General features: G+C 45.9%; 1 protein-coding gene across 2 annotated transcripts in view; it reads left to right on the plus strand.

The window, feature by feature from the left end:
• GALNT11 (polypeptide N-acetylgalactosaminyltransferase 11) overlaps nt 1-12,961 on the plus strand; it is an 84,983-nt gene that overhangs the window by 1,679 nt on the left and 70,343 nt on the right. The window contains exons 1-2 of one of the 2 annotated variants that reach the window (XM_085892885.1): nt 9,495-9,644; nt 10,987-11,104. The gene's annotated coding sequence lies outside the window, so the exon portion shown is untranslated. Of the gene's footprint in view, nt 1-9,494; nt 9,645-10,986; nt 11,105-12,961 lie in introns of those variants that run through there. The other variant, XM_085892886.1, reaches the window with a different exon arrangement.

Genomic DNA, 12,961 nt, shown 5'->3' on the forward strand with positions numbered 1-12,961 from the left:
CGAACCGACACAGTGGTCTCCCTGCCATCAGGAAGTCTAACATGAGCATACTCAGGATTAGCATCGATGAGTTCGACCTCCTCCACCATTGGTTCATACTTGCTTTGTCGTACCGGGCGCTTCATGAACCCTGTTCCCGGATAGGTTAACCAGTTGGGCACCGATTGGCCGCCAGTATATCGTCGTTGGTGAGTAAATGTTCGTTCGTGCGGAGTAGCATTGATGGACGTACAGAGCAATGAGCGTATGGAATTCAGGGCATCGGGAAGGGTAACCTCCCACCGCTTGGGCCCCAGTCCTCTCGATCTCAGCGCCAGGGTTACGGCTTTCCAAATGACTCCATTATACCGCTCCACCTGCCCATTACCCTGTGGGTTGTAACCCGTCGTTCGACTAGTTGCTATGCCGTGCTCAAATAGGAACTGTTTTAGCCCGGCCGACATGAAACCCGGTCCTCTGTCTGAATATATGTACGAAGGTTTCCCAAACATGGCAAAGAGGTCAGAGAGACATTTCACGACAGTGCCCGAGGTCATATCCGAGCACAGGAATGCAAATGGGAACCTTGAGTATTCATCAACAACAGTGAGTATGTATCTGTTGTCTGTCTCAGTCGGCAGGGGCCCTTTGAATTGGATATTTAGTCTTTCGAAGGGTGAAGTGGCCTTGATCAACCTGCCAGGAGCGGCGCCATAGAATCTGGGTTTTAGTTCAGCACAAACAGGGCATGAAGCACTCATTTGTTTAATATCTTCGATAGAATCGGGAAGGTTTTGTCTGCGCACAAAATGTGCCATTCTGGTTACCCCTGGGTGGCACAGAGACACATGAAGGTCTTGCAACGCCCGACCGGATGTCGCCGAACAGTAGACCCGAGAGAAGGTGTCTGCGGCAGGGTTTTCCCTCCCGGGCCGATAAACAATGTCGTAACTATAACAAGATAGATCTATCCACCATCTCATTATTTTCTCGTTCTTAATTTTCCCGTTATATTTCCCATCAAACATGAAGGCAACGGATCGCTGGTCCGTGACGAGTGTGAAGTGGTTGCCCAGTAAATAATGTCTCCATTTATGTAGGGCTTCGACAATAGCGTACGCTTCCTTCTCTATCGCCGAGTGTCTCTGCTCGCTTCCAGAGAGAGTTCTCGAGAAGAATGCGACGGGTCGTCCAGACTGATTGAGCGGCGTGGCGATCGCGTGATCGGAAGCGTCCGTTTCCACCACGAAGGGCACCGAGCTGTCGATCGATAATACCACGGAATTACTGATATCATCTTTGAGGCTGTGGAAAGCTTTTACAACAGCGGCATCAAGCGGGAAGCTTTTGTAATGCACCAGGGGATGTATTTTCTCAGAGTATTGGGGAATCCATCTAGCGTAGTAAGCGAACATCCCAATCACCTGACGCAATGACTGCAGGTCATGAGGTGGGGGTAGCTCACGGAGCGGGCGCAAACGTTCAGGATCGGGCTTGATCGTGCCGTCGGCTATTGTGTAGCCGAGAAGATCAATTGACTTTGCCGAGAATATGCATTTGTCGTAGTTGAGAGTCAGATTATATTTTCTAGCAATGCTCAAGAATCTGTCCAGATTCGTATCATGTTCCCCCCGATCCTTACCGCACACCGTGACATTGTCCACGTAAACAAAAGTGTCTTTGAGGTTTTCTTCCGAGATGATGTCGTCCATAACTCGTTGGAAGCAAGCTACTCCATTAGTGACACCGAACGGGATCCTCTTAAATTGATAGAGGCGTCTACCTGCCTCAAACGCGGTGTAAGGTTTGTCTTCCTCTCGAATGGGAATTTGATGATAGGCGCTTCGCAAATCGATGGTACTGAATATTTTGTAGTTGGCCACGCGTTCGACCATCTCGTCTATGCGCGGCAAAGGGTAGGCATCGAGGTGGGTGAAGCGATTGACCGTTTGAGAGTAATCGACAACCATTCGTTTCTTATGGTTCTGGTTGGTGGTCACCAATACCTGCACGCGCCATGGTGAATCGCCCGGTTCTATAATACCTTCTTCCAGTAATCGCTTGGTCTCAGAAGTGATGAAGTTCATATCGGCAGTGGTATATCGTCGCGATTTGATCGCTATCGGTTTACAGTCCGGCGACAAGTTAGCAAACAGCAGGGGGACGATACCTCTGCGGTGGTCAGAGCATTTAGAATTAGACGAGGTTTGTTTCCTCCAAAGGGTATTTTGACGCTCGTGTGCTGCTTGAGAACATTAAGACCCAAAATTACATCTGCGCATAAATCACGAAGCACCAGTACCCTTACATACCGATACGTGAAGCCTTTTACGTCCAACTCAACATTGCAGTACCCTCGTACGCTGGACTGTAGTGATGTGGAGGCCATGCATACCGTATTGTCTGTCGGGTGGATCTTCCATTTCCTGCCCTTCGCTAGTGAGCTGTTGACGAAACTTCCAGAGCTACTGGTATCGATCAGTGCCTCGGCCATATGCCCGTTAATTCGTACGTTGATGATAACTTTGGATAGATTTCCTGGTGAAGCTGCTGTTACTTTCTTTTGTGAGTAGAGAGCCGCAGAAGTGGGTTTATTGCTTCTAAGAGTAGATTTGCATACCCTGGCATAATGCCCTTTCTTGTCACAGTTCATGCATGTGGCATCCCTGGCGGGGCATTTGCTACGGGGGTGTCTTATACCCACAGAAGAAACATTTACCAACCGAAGTAGTTGCCGAGGAGTTTGACGAGGTCTGGGTGTCCGATTCCTCGGGTTTATCTCCATCCTCAGTATCGGAGGTATCCCGGGAGTTCTTTGAGTTTCCGCCGTAGCAGCGTTCATTAGCAACACCGGTGTCCCATATGATTCAGATTGCTGCTGTGCCGCGTCCATAGCTCGGGCCTGGTCAGCTACCGTTTCAAGATTGGGTTGTGCTTTTTCCAGTAAGCATTGCCGAATGGGGGCTGACCTGAGCCCCTGGATGAAAGCCTCTCGGGTCGCTTAATCTCGATGTTCTCGGCGGTTACAGCCCGGAAATTGCAGTCTTTGCCCAACTGCCTCAGAGCTTGCAGGTACTGATCGATTGTCTCACCGGCTTCTTGCCTGCGTGTGTTGAGAAGATGTCTTGTGTATACCTCGTTCTTGCGCTTCACATAGAGCGCCCGCAGCACGTCGATCGCTGCGTCATAGGTGTCACACTCCGAGAAGAGCCTGAATACACTTGACGAGACATGGTTTACAAGTGCGGCCAGTTTGTCGGCTCCCTCTTCAATGATGGTCAGATAGTGTGAGAAGAAGCGGTACCAATGGATCCACTTCATTTCCGAGTCAGTGGCGTTGGGGTCCGCATTGAACCTCTCCGGCTTGTAGATCTTGTCCATAGTCGGTTGAGGCAACCAAAGGAATCAAGTGAAATAAATTGAAGTGAATGCGAGAGAAAAACCTTCGGAGTATAAGGCTTTATTTCACTTGATTGAAGCCGTCTCTACAGACACATAAAGGAATACATGTGCAGCAAGGAATACATGTGCAGTCGATCACCGCCAAATATATCAGCAATTAGCCAGCATAAGCACGGAGTCTGGTATACTCTCAATTGTAACCATTCAACAAACACCAAGTGAACCACTGCCATAAATGACAATGCCCCAGGGACAATCCCACTGACCACGCGGCATCTCGGTTTTATCTGTCCTGTGTGCGAGCCACGCGTCACGTGATCGCGCGTCACTTCATCCTTTATTTCATCACATGTTTGTCTGTAGCTCTGTTCGGTCCAGTGCTCCTTTAATACAATGGCGATTTCGATGAAACTTGGTTGGTAGGTTCATACCATCACCTAGTTGTGTGCAAATGAGAACCGTTGCTATGGGCACCACCGTAGCCTAGCAACGGGACTTTGAAATTTTTGAAAAATCATAAAAAATTAATTTTTCGAAAATCAAAAATCAGGCCACGATCGACTGTGGGCAGTACATTCATCCATATTGTCAAAAATTTCCAGCCAGATGCTATGAAAACTGTCGGAGAAGATAGACTTTGAATGAACCCTGGTCGAAAACAATAAAAAAAACGAAGTTCGTTATATCTCAGAGACTATGAGTCAGATATACATGAAACTGGTATGGTAGGTTCATGGTATGTCCTAGTTATGTGTGAGAAAGAACCGTTGCTATGGACCCCTCCGTTGCTGAGCTCTAAATGTGGTGGTATTTTAACGTAAAAACAATCTGCAGCATTAACCCTTGAAGCTGGAATCATGAATTTTCTTGTGCTTAATCCTCAGGTCATTCCCCATCGAACGGGCCCATCGCGTCAGGTTCTATTGGGTAGTCAACTACCCATGTCCGCCTACCGGCTTGTCTGTCTGTTTGTTTGTGTACAGGATATCTCAAAAAGGTGTGGACGGACTCGGATGAAACTTGTAGGACAGGTCGGGTGTGTGACGAGGACGAACTGATTCGATTTTGGTGAAGATCCGAATCCGGATCTGGATATGAGAATTATTTAATTTTTAAAGTGATTCTTCACCTTTCCGAGATCAGGCCCGATATGTTTTTGTGGATGAGGCGTGACATGTTGGAGAACCCTTCTAGTTTATTGATGGGTTCTTTTATTAAAACGAGTGCGGGTACGTGCAAAAATTTTTTTAAAAATCGTGATGTCATAGCACCATGTCCAGTCATTGGTTGGGTAAATAAATGGCCGTAACTTGGAAACCGCTTGTCCAATTAATATCAAACCTTGAAAAGGCACATCCACAGGTCCCCAGCAATATTCCTGGCAAGTTTCAATGAGATCGGACCAGGGGTTGTCAAGAAACGGCGGTCGCAGACACACATACAGACAAGCCGGTAGACGGAAAAAGCCTGACATGGGTAGTCGACTACCCAATACAACCTAACGCGATGGGCCCATTCAATGGGGAATGACGTGAGGATTAAGCAAAATAAAATTCATGATTCTAGCTTCAAGGGTTAATGCTGCAGATTGTTTTTTCGTTAAAATACCCCCACATTTAGAAGTTTTTCGGCCGTTGCTAGGCAATGGAGGGGTCCATAGCAACGGTTCTCATTTGCACACAACTTGGTCATGGTATGAACCGACCAACCAAGTTTCATCGAAATCGCCATTGAATTAACGGAGCACTGGATCGAACAGAGGGACAGACAAACATATCGACGGAAAAAGTGATAAGGGTCGACCAAATTTCAAAACTTTTTTTTTTTTTTTTTTTCGACTCGCCATCAATAGAGCGACTTCCTAACAGACAGACAAATATATCGACGGAAATACTGATAAGGGTAGAACAAATTTCAAAAAAAAAATTTTTTGAATTTTTTATTAGACGAGATCGACTACCCAACAGACAGACACACACAGAGATTGATTGCTGGAGGAGGATGGGCATCGTTGGTGGTGAGGGTGGGGATGGGCACAGGATGGGCATCGCTGGAGGAGATTGCCGAAGCAGGATGGGCATCCTTGGTTGTTTTGGGCCAAGGTGGTGACCTTGATTGAGGTAGAAGAGGAAGGCCCACTGGAGGGTGAGACAGAGACCGTCGCCCTCCCGTCTCCGTTAGCCCAACCCCTCGGAGCAGACCGTTCGTTCAGAGCAAACCACAAACAGCTGTAAGAGGCAGGAACAGTCGGGTGTGGCATATTAAAATGTGATGATGATGTGAGAGAATACATATATATATATATATATATATATATATATATATATATATATATATATATTGTTACGTTTGAGGGGGGGGGGGGTATGCATTCAAAGGGTAATTAGGATGTTTAATTAGGTATGCCATGCTGTTCGAGTTTACCAGGATCTCGATGTAATAAGTAGCAATTCAGTGGTGATAAGTTGTCTAGTAAATGTCCATTTCTTCAAGGGGGAAATGATAATTGTCACGTAATTAGATAGGGACACGGGATAGGGTAAGTGTGTCTGCGTAAACCCCTTTTAGTAGTCCCTGGAGGCTTGCCGTGACGTCACAGGACAGTGCTGCGGATGGCTCCGCCCCGTGATCACGATTGGCGGAAGGCGACGGCGCAGGGCCAATAAAATGGCTCGATTGGAAGTGACGAGCACGGGAGGATAAAAAGGTTCTGTTCGGGGTCGAAAACGAAGAGGAAGAAGATCGGGACAGGAAAACCGTTTTGGTGGAGGTTGTTGTGCTGGGAGCGTGCTTTTTGTTGGGCTGTTTTCGATCCTGGTTTCATCGTGTCTTGTAGCCTTGCTGAGCCTCGTGCCTCACCTCGGTTGGCTCTGGGGTTCTGATGGCTCGGAGTACGGGGTCGAACGGCGGGCGGACCTGCCTCCCTCTCCTGCTCGCAATTTAGCGCCAGAACTGGTTCCCTGGCGGCTGTGAGCGGACTTGGGCCAAGACCAGGAGGTCGACAGCACCACGGTTTCTCCTGCCCCCCTGACGAGAGCAAGGCCAGCTCGTCCAACGCCAATCCAGGGACTGTTGCGTCCACACCACGGGCCAGCCTGACCACCAGGACCAGCTACGCTGTGTGTGTGTGTGTGTGTGTGTGTGTGTGTGTGTGTGTGTGTGTGTGTGTGTGTGTGTGTGTGTGTGTGTGTGTGTGTGTGTGTGTGTGTGTGTGTGTGTGTGTGTGTGTGTGTGTGTGTGTGTGTATATGAGCCAAGACTTCATCTTCGCTCATAATTTTATCTTGTTCGTCCAAACGAGCCTCCAATTCTTTTACCTCCTCCGCCAAATTCATCCCTTGCTTCCTCAGCTCTCCCCACTCTTCAACTTGCAGCTGCATACGAGCATCCACACAGGAACGATGACGTTCCAGGCTTTCATCCACTTTAGCAACCCGAATGTTCGTTGTGTACCTGGCGCCTTAGAGGGTTTGAGATTTGTATATTCATTGGAATTGTCTGTGTTTTCCCCACGCCCAAACCCACACCACCATCCCGTCGAATCGCCCCGGATCCCTCTTCTTGCCGAGTCTTGTTATTTCTGGTTAGAGAAATAAACATTATCAACTCAGTGAAAAGCGACTCGTGCCACTTTCCTCGTCCCGTTTGCGGTAGAGCGATTAGAACCGCCATCTTTGGGTTATAAATAAATAAACCGCCTCCATCGATTCGGCTCATTCTACGTTGGCGGGACTGTTCAAGTCCCGTGGACGTCACAATATATTGTTACGTTTGAGGGGGGGGGGTATGCATTCAAAGGGTAATTAGGATGTTTAATTAGGTATGCCATGCTGTTCGAGTTTACCAGGATCTCGATGTAATAAGTAGCAATTCAGTGGTGATAAGTTGTCTAGTAAATGTTCATTTCTTCAAGGGGGAAATGATAAATGTCACGTAATTAGATCGGGACATGGGATAGGGTAAGTGTGTCTGCGTAAACCCCTTTTGGTATTCTCTGAAGACTGGTCGTGACGTCACAGGGCAGTGCAGCGGATGGCTCCGCCCCGTGATCACGATTGGCGGAAGGCGATGGCGGTGGGCCAATAAACGGCTCGATTGGGAGTGACGAGGACGAAGGATAAAAAGGTTCTGTTCGGGGTCGAAAAGGAAGAGGAAGAAGATTACAACCAAAAGATCGTGGTTTTTTTGGTGTGGAAGCTGTGGCGGCAGAGAGCGTCCTGGTTGCTGTGCTGAGTCGATCGTGCTCTTGATCGTGCCTGGGAGCCTTGCCGAGCCTCGTGCCTCGCTTTGGTTGGCTCTGGGGTTCTGCTGACTCGGAGTACGGGGTCGAACGGCGGGCGGACCTGCCTCCCTCTCCTGCTCGCAATTTGGTGCCAGAACTGGTTCCCTGGCGGCTGTGAGCGGACTTGGGCCAGGACCAGGAGGTCGACAGCACCACGGTTTCTCCTGCCCCCCCCCCCGACGAGAGCAAGGCCAGCTCGTCCGACGCTGATCCAGGGACAGTTGCGCCCACACCACGGTCCAGCCTGACCACCAGAAGTAGCTACGTTTTGTGTGTGTGTGTGTGTGTGTGTGTGTGTGTGTGTGTGTGTGTGTGTCTGTGTCTGTGTCTGTGTCTGTGTCTGTGTCTGTGTCTGTGTCTGTGTCTGTGTCTGTGTCTGTGTCTGTGTCTGTGTCTGTGTGTGTGTGTGTGTGTGTGTGTGTGTGTGTGTGTGTGTGTGTGTGTACTTGGCGCCTTAGAGGGTTTGAGAATTGTATATTCATTGGAATTGTCTGTGTTTTTCCCTACGCCCGATCCCACACCATCCCGTCGAATCGCCCCGGATCCCTCTTCTTGCCGAGTCTTGTTATTTCTGGTTAATAATAAAAACAAATAAACATCATCAACTCAGTGAAAAGTGACTCGTGCCACCTTCCTCGTCCCGTTTGCGGTTGAGCGATTAGAACCGCCATGTTTGGGTTATAAATAAATAAACCGCCTCCATCGTTTCGGCTCATTCTACGTTGGCAGGACTGTTCAAGTCCCGTGGACGTCACAATATATATATATATATATATATATATATATATATATATATATATATATATATATATATATATATATATATATATATATATATACATAGGAAGTGAGAGGGATGGAAGAATGAAGAGGTAGAGAGTCAGATTTAAATGGACAGGAAAATGGCTGAATTTACTGAAGAACAAAAGGAAAGCAAATCAGAGGCGAATGACAGAGGTTGATGTGGCGCAGAGGGGTAGAGGTCAATTGGGATTGGGGGGGGGGGCAAAGTCCTACATTCGCCTCATCTTCACCACCACCTGCACTCATATCACCCTCACCACCAACTGAACATGCCCCACCCTCACCACCGACTGCACTCGCCCCACTCTCACCACAACTTGCACTCGCCTCACCCTCACCACAACCTGCACTCACCCCACCCTAACCACCAACTGCACTCGCCCCACCCTAACCACTGACTGAACTCGCCCCACCCTTACCAACGACTGCACTCACCCCACCCTCACCACCACCTGCACTCAACCCACCCTCACCACCATCTGCACTCGCCTCACCCTCACCACCACCTGCACTCGACCCACCCTCACCACCATCTGCACTCGCCTCACCTTCACTCATGCCATCTTTACCACCTCTGGCACTCATTCCTCACCGCTGCCGGTCTCTCCCTCCCCCACCCCAGCCCTCCCCCACACTTCCTACATTCCTACTTTCACCATCACGTGCATTCCTCAATGTAATCCAATGGAATATAATGTACAATGATTATTTCACATTTAATAACGGAAATGGGGCAAACTGATTCATGTGAAATTAATTGTACAGTTTATAATTTTCAAATCGATTCATCTGTAATGTATTGTTTCCTGCAAAGTATATTTCATCGTTTCCCTTTAACTTGTCATTTATGTTATAATATGATGTACATGTAATTTGTCTGTTCTTATGTGTAACTATCCCAGTCCTCCATTTGCATTAACACAATTACATGAACACACTTTTATCTGCTCAAACTAATCCATCATGGTCTCGACTGCAAATGTGCATCCATGACCGTGAGTTGTACTTTGACCCGATATTGTGAAACTTTTACCATTGTGTGTGTGTGTGTGTGTGTTTACTCCCACTTGGGTTAATATTAGTAATACACCTTTAACTAGTCTTTATATATAAAACGAGTGTCCATGGTGTGGAACATAGATCGTCGCATATGGGAACGCGCACTTCAACTTGCGCAGGTCAGTATTTATACATTGTATATTGTAACAGTGAACCGCCAGGTGGTTACCTGATCAAATCTACCACCTGCAGTCGTCCTCCGGGAGGATCATAGCACGATCCCCTTTTAGCGATGGACCGCCGAAAGAGACCACCGTGCACCGTCCGCCGGTAAAGTCAAACAGATATTTACTTTGGATTGTGGTGCACACAAACCTCTAGTTGGTTATTATCTCCACTTGCGGGTTTCAGGAAGTGGGAGGAAGTTGTCCCAGAACTCAAAATCACCACTTCCTTATTGGTAAAGGATCATGATTCATGAACCAAACTGTGAAGTTTCATTCTCACAGCCTCGTTCCAAGGACTCTTTTAAGAACTTTCACTGAACCTCTTGGGTTATGTTACAGCCTCCACTTGTAACTCATTTGTAGTGATATTCCTGGGAATTATTTTTAAGTGCTCAGTGAGGGTTTAATTCATCATTCCTGTTGCTCCAACTATCACTGCTACAATTTCAGCTTTCTTCAATTTCCACATCCTCGACCTCATTTTTCAGATCCTGGTGTTTGGTCATTTTCCTGGTTTCTGTCGCTTTTAGTCCAAAGTCATTGGGAACCGAGACCTCGATCAACAATGCTGTTTTTTTTACTTTTTGTGTTTGAGCACTATGTCCGGACGCAATGCTTTGTTTGCTGTGTCCACACTTGATGTGTGTGGACATAGCGTCCACAAAAACGCCATCTTGTCACACGTATGCATTACTTGTTCATTTTCAAGGATCGGCTCTGGTTTGTGTTTCCATGATTGTTCTGGGACCAGAATGTTGAAATGTTTACAGATGTGCCAGTCAATTACTCTGCAGACTCTGTCATGTCTTTCTGTGTACAGCTGTTCGGACATGTTTTTTTACATCCCGAAAGGAGGTGGTTGGTACTTTCTGTTTCTACCACACAAAACCTGCATTTGATTGGCTCAATCAAAAAAAAAGAAAGATTTGCTCAATCCCGCCATTAAAAAAAAACATTTGTGTAATGTCCTTGGTTTTGGGCATTGATTATGAGTCATTCTCCATCCCAACTAATTTTACCTCTTCTTTGCCATTCCAAAAGCCTTCCTTGTCAATCCCTGTTTTGTCAATCTCTTTTTAAAATCTTCCTGCTCTTTTGTCATTCTCCCATTTGTCTGAGTATATCTGCTGATATTTACCTCCACCACTGGAGGTGAAGGAGGTTATGTTTTCACCCCTTTCCGTCTGTTTCTTTGCTACTTGCAAAATCGAATGTTTTTCAAGTATATTGGTCAGTCGATTTTGTTATTCTGTCTGTCTGTCTGTCTGACTGTTTGTTTGTTTATCGCCTACAGGTAACGGTTTTAAACCGATCTTCACGAACCTTCACCACGTGGTGAAGTTTGTCATAAGGAAGAAGCCTATTGTTTTTGAGGTCAAAAGATCAACATAGGCCAAAGGTCAACAACTTAGGTGAGTTTCTAAAATCCTCAATTTTTATCCGATTGACTTGAAATTTGAAGAGGATTTATATTTCAGGTCACTGAATTCAACCAATGAATAATTTTGGAGGTCCACATGGACCAAAAGGTCAACATAGGCCGGATTTATAAAATTGTCAATTTTCATCTGATTCACTTGAAATTTGAGGAGGAGTTGCACATTTGGTCATTGAATTCAACCACCAATAATTATTTTTGAGGTCAAATTTGTTTTCTGAATTTTGTAAGTGTCGTGCTCTGCATGACGTCTTCTTATTGTTTGTTATTTGCAAAATCTAAGATTTTTCAAGTGCAGTAGTATATTGGTTAGTCGATTTTGTTATTCTGCCTGTCTGTCTGTCTGTCTGTCTGTCTGTCTGTCTATTGCCTACAGGTCACAAATTAAAACCGATCTTCACGAAACTTCACCAAGTATAATGATTTTTGAGGTCAAAGGTCATCTGGAGGCCGAATTTCTAAAATCGTCATTTTTCATCCAATTGACTTGAAATTTGAACAAGATTTGCACATTCCGTCACTGAATTGGGAAAGCAATTATGTTTAAGGCCAAAGGTCAACTCAAGGTCAAACTTCTAAAATCATCAATTTTTATCTGCAAAATCATCAATTTACATCCTATTAACTTGGAAGTTGAACAGGATTTGCGTAGTCCATCACTGAATTTGGACACCAACTATTTTGAGGTCAAAATGTCAAAGGTCAACTCAATGTCAAACTTCTAAAATCATCAATTTAAAACTGAAAAAAAATCAGTTTTCATTCGATTGACCTGAGCTTTGAGATTGTCAATTTTAATCTCAATGAAATGGACAATTTGATGTATCCATGGCAACCTTTGGAGAGGGGGTGGACTTTGCAAGTGTTTTTCTCTGCATGACATCTTTTTCTTGTTTGTTCATTGCCGGAATCCTTCGGATTTCGGCAATTGTTTGTCGGTTGTGTGTGTCATTCTGTGTGTCTGTCTGTCTGTTGGGTGGTCGCTAGACTACCCTTAGTCTCAGGTTTTCCGTCTGTCTGTTTGCTTGTATGTAATGGACAGTTCTGGAGGCCAGAGGAGTCAACCCATTTTGATGAAACTTGACTGGTAGGTTCATACCAGGATCTAGTTGTATGCTTTTGAGCACCGTTGTTATGGACGCCACCGTTGCCATCGATAAATTTTCAGCATGTTGAAAATTTCTCAACGTACTCGACGTATGACACACATTCTGCATACGCTGGCATAAGTTGTAGGCACGTTACGCGATCGTTGACACATGTCAACACACGTTACTTGTACTTTACTCATAAGTCGAAACACGTCAAGGTAATGGTTAGCGTCAGTGTTCCAGACTCCCTGTTTTTTTTTTTTTTTTTCTTCGGTATGACGGTGATGTTGACACTTCGATTTCTAGTGCGGTTATGATTTAAATCGTTGAGCGGCAGCCTATTAATTATATTATATTATAACCGCATGAGAAATCGAAGTGTTAACATCACCGTCATACCGAAGAAAAAAAAAAAAAAAAAAACAGGGAGTCTGGAACACTGACGCTAACCATTACATTGACGTGTTTTGACTTATGAGTAACGTACAAGTAATGTGTGTCGACGTGTGTCAACGATCACGTCACGTGCCTTCAACTTATGGGCAGCATTATGCGGAACGTGTGAGTCATTCGCTGGCATACGTCGAAAAATTTCAAGCATGGAAAATTTGTCTAACACCTCGGCATACTACAGACGTATACCAGCGTAAAAAGACGTATGCCAGCGTGCTCTTAACGTAGACAAACTTACCCATAACGTATTCGACGTGTGCCAGCGTTTTAGCCAAATTTTGCATACG

The sequence above is a fragment of the Eptatretus burgeri genome, chromosome 8 (assembly GCF_056783735.1).
Source record: "Eptatretus burgeri isolate ZD-2024b chromosome 8, Ebu_testis_v1, whole genome shotgun sequence".
Lineage (NCBI taxonomy): Eukaryota > Metazoa > Chordata > Myxini > Myxiniformes > Myxinidae > Eptatretus > Eptatretus burgeri.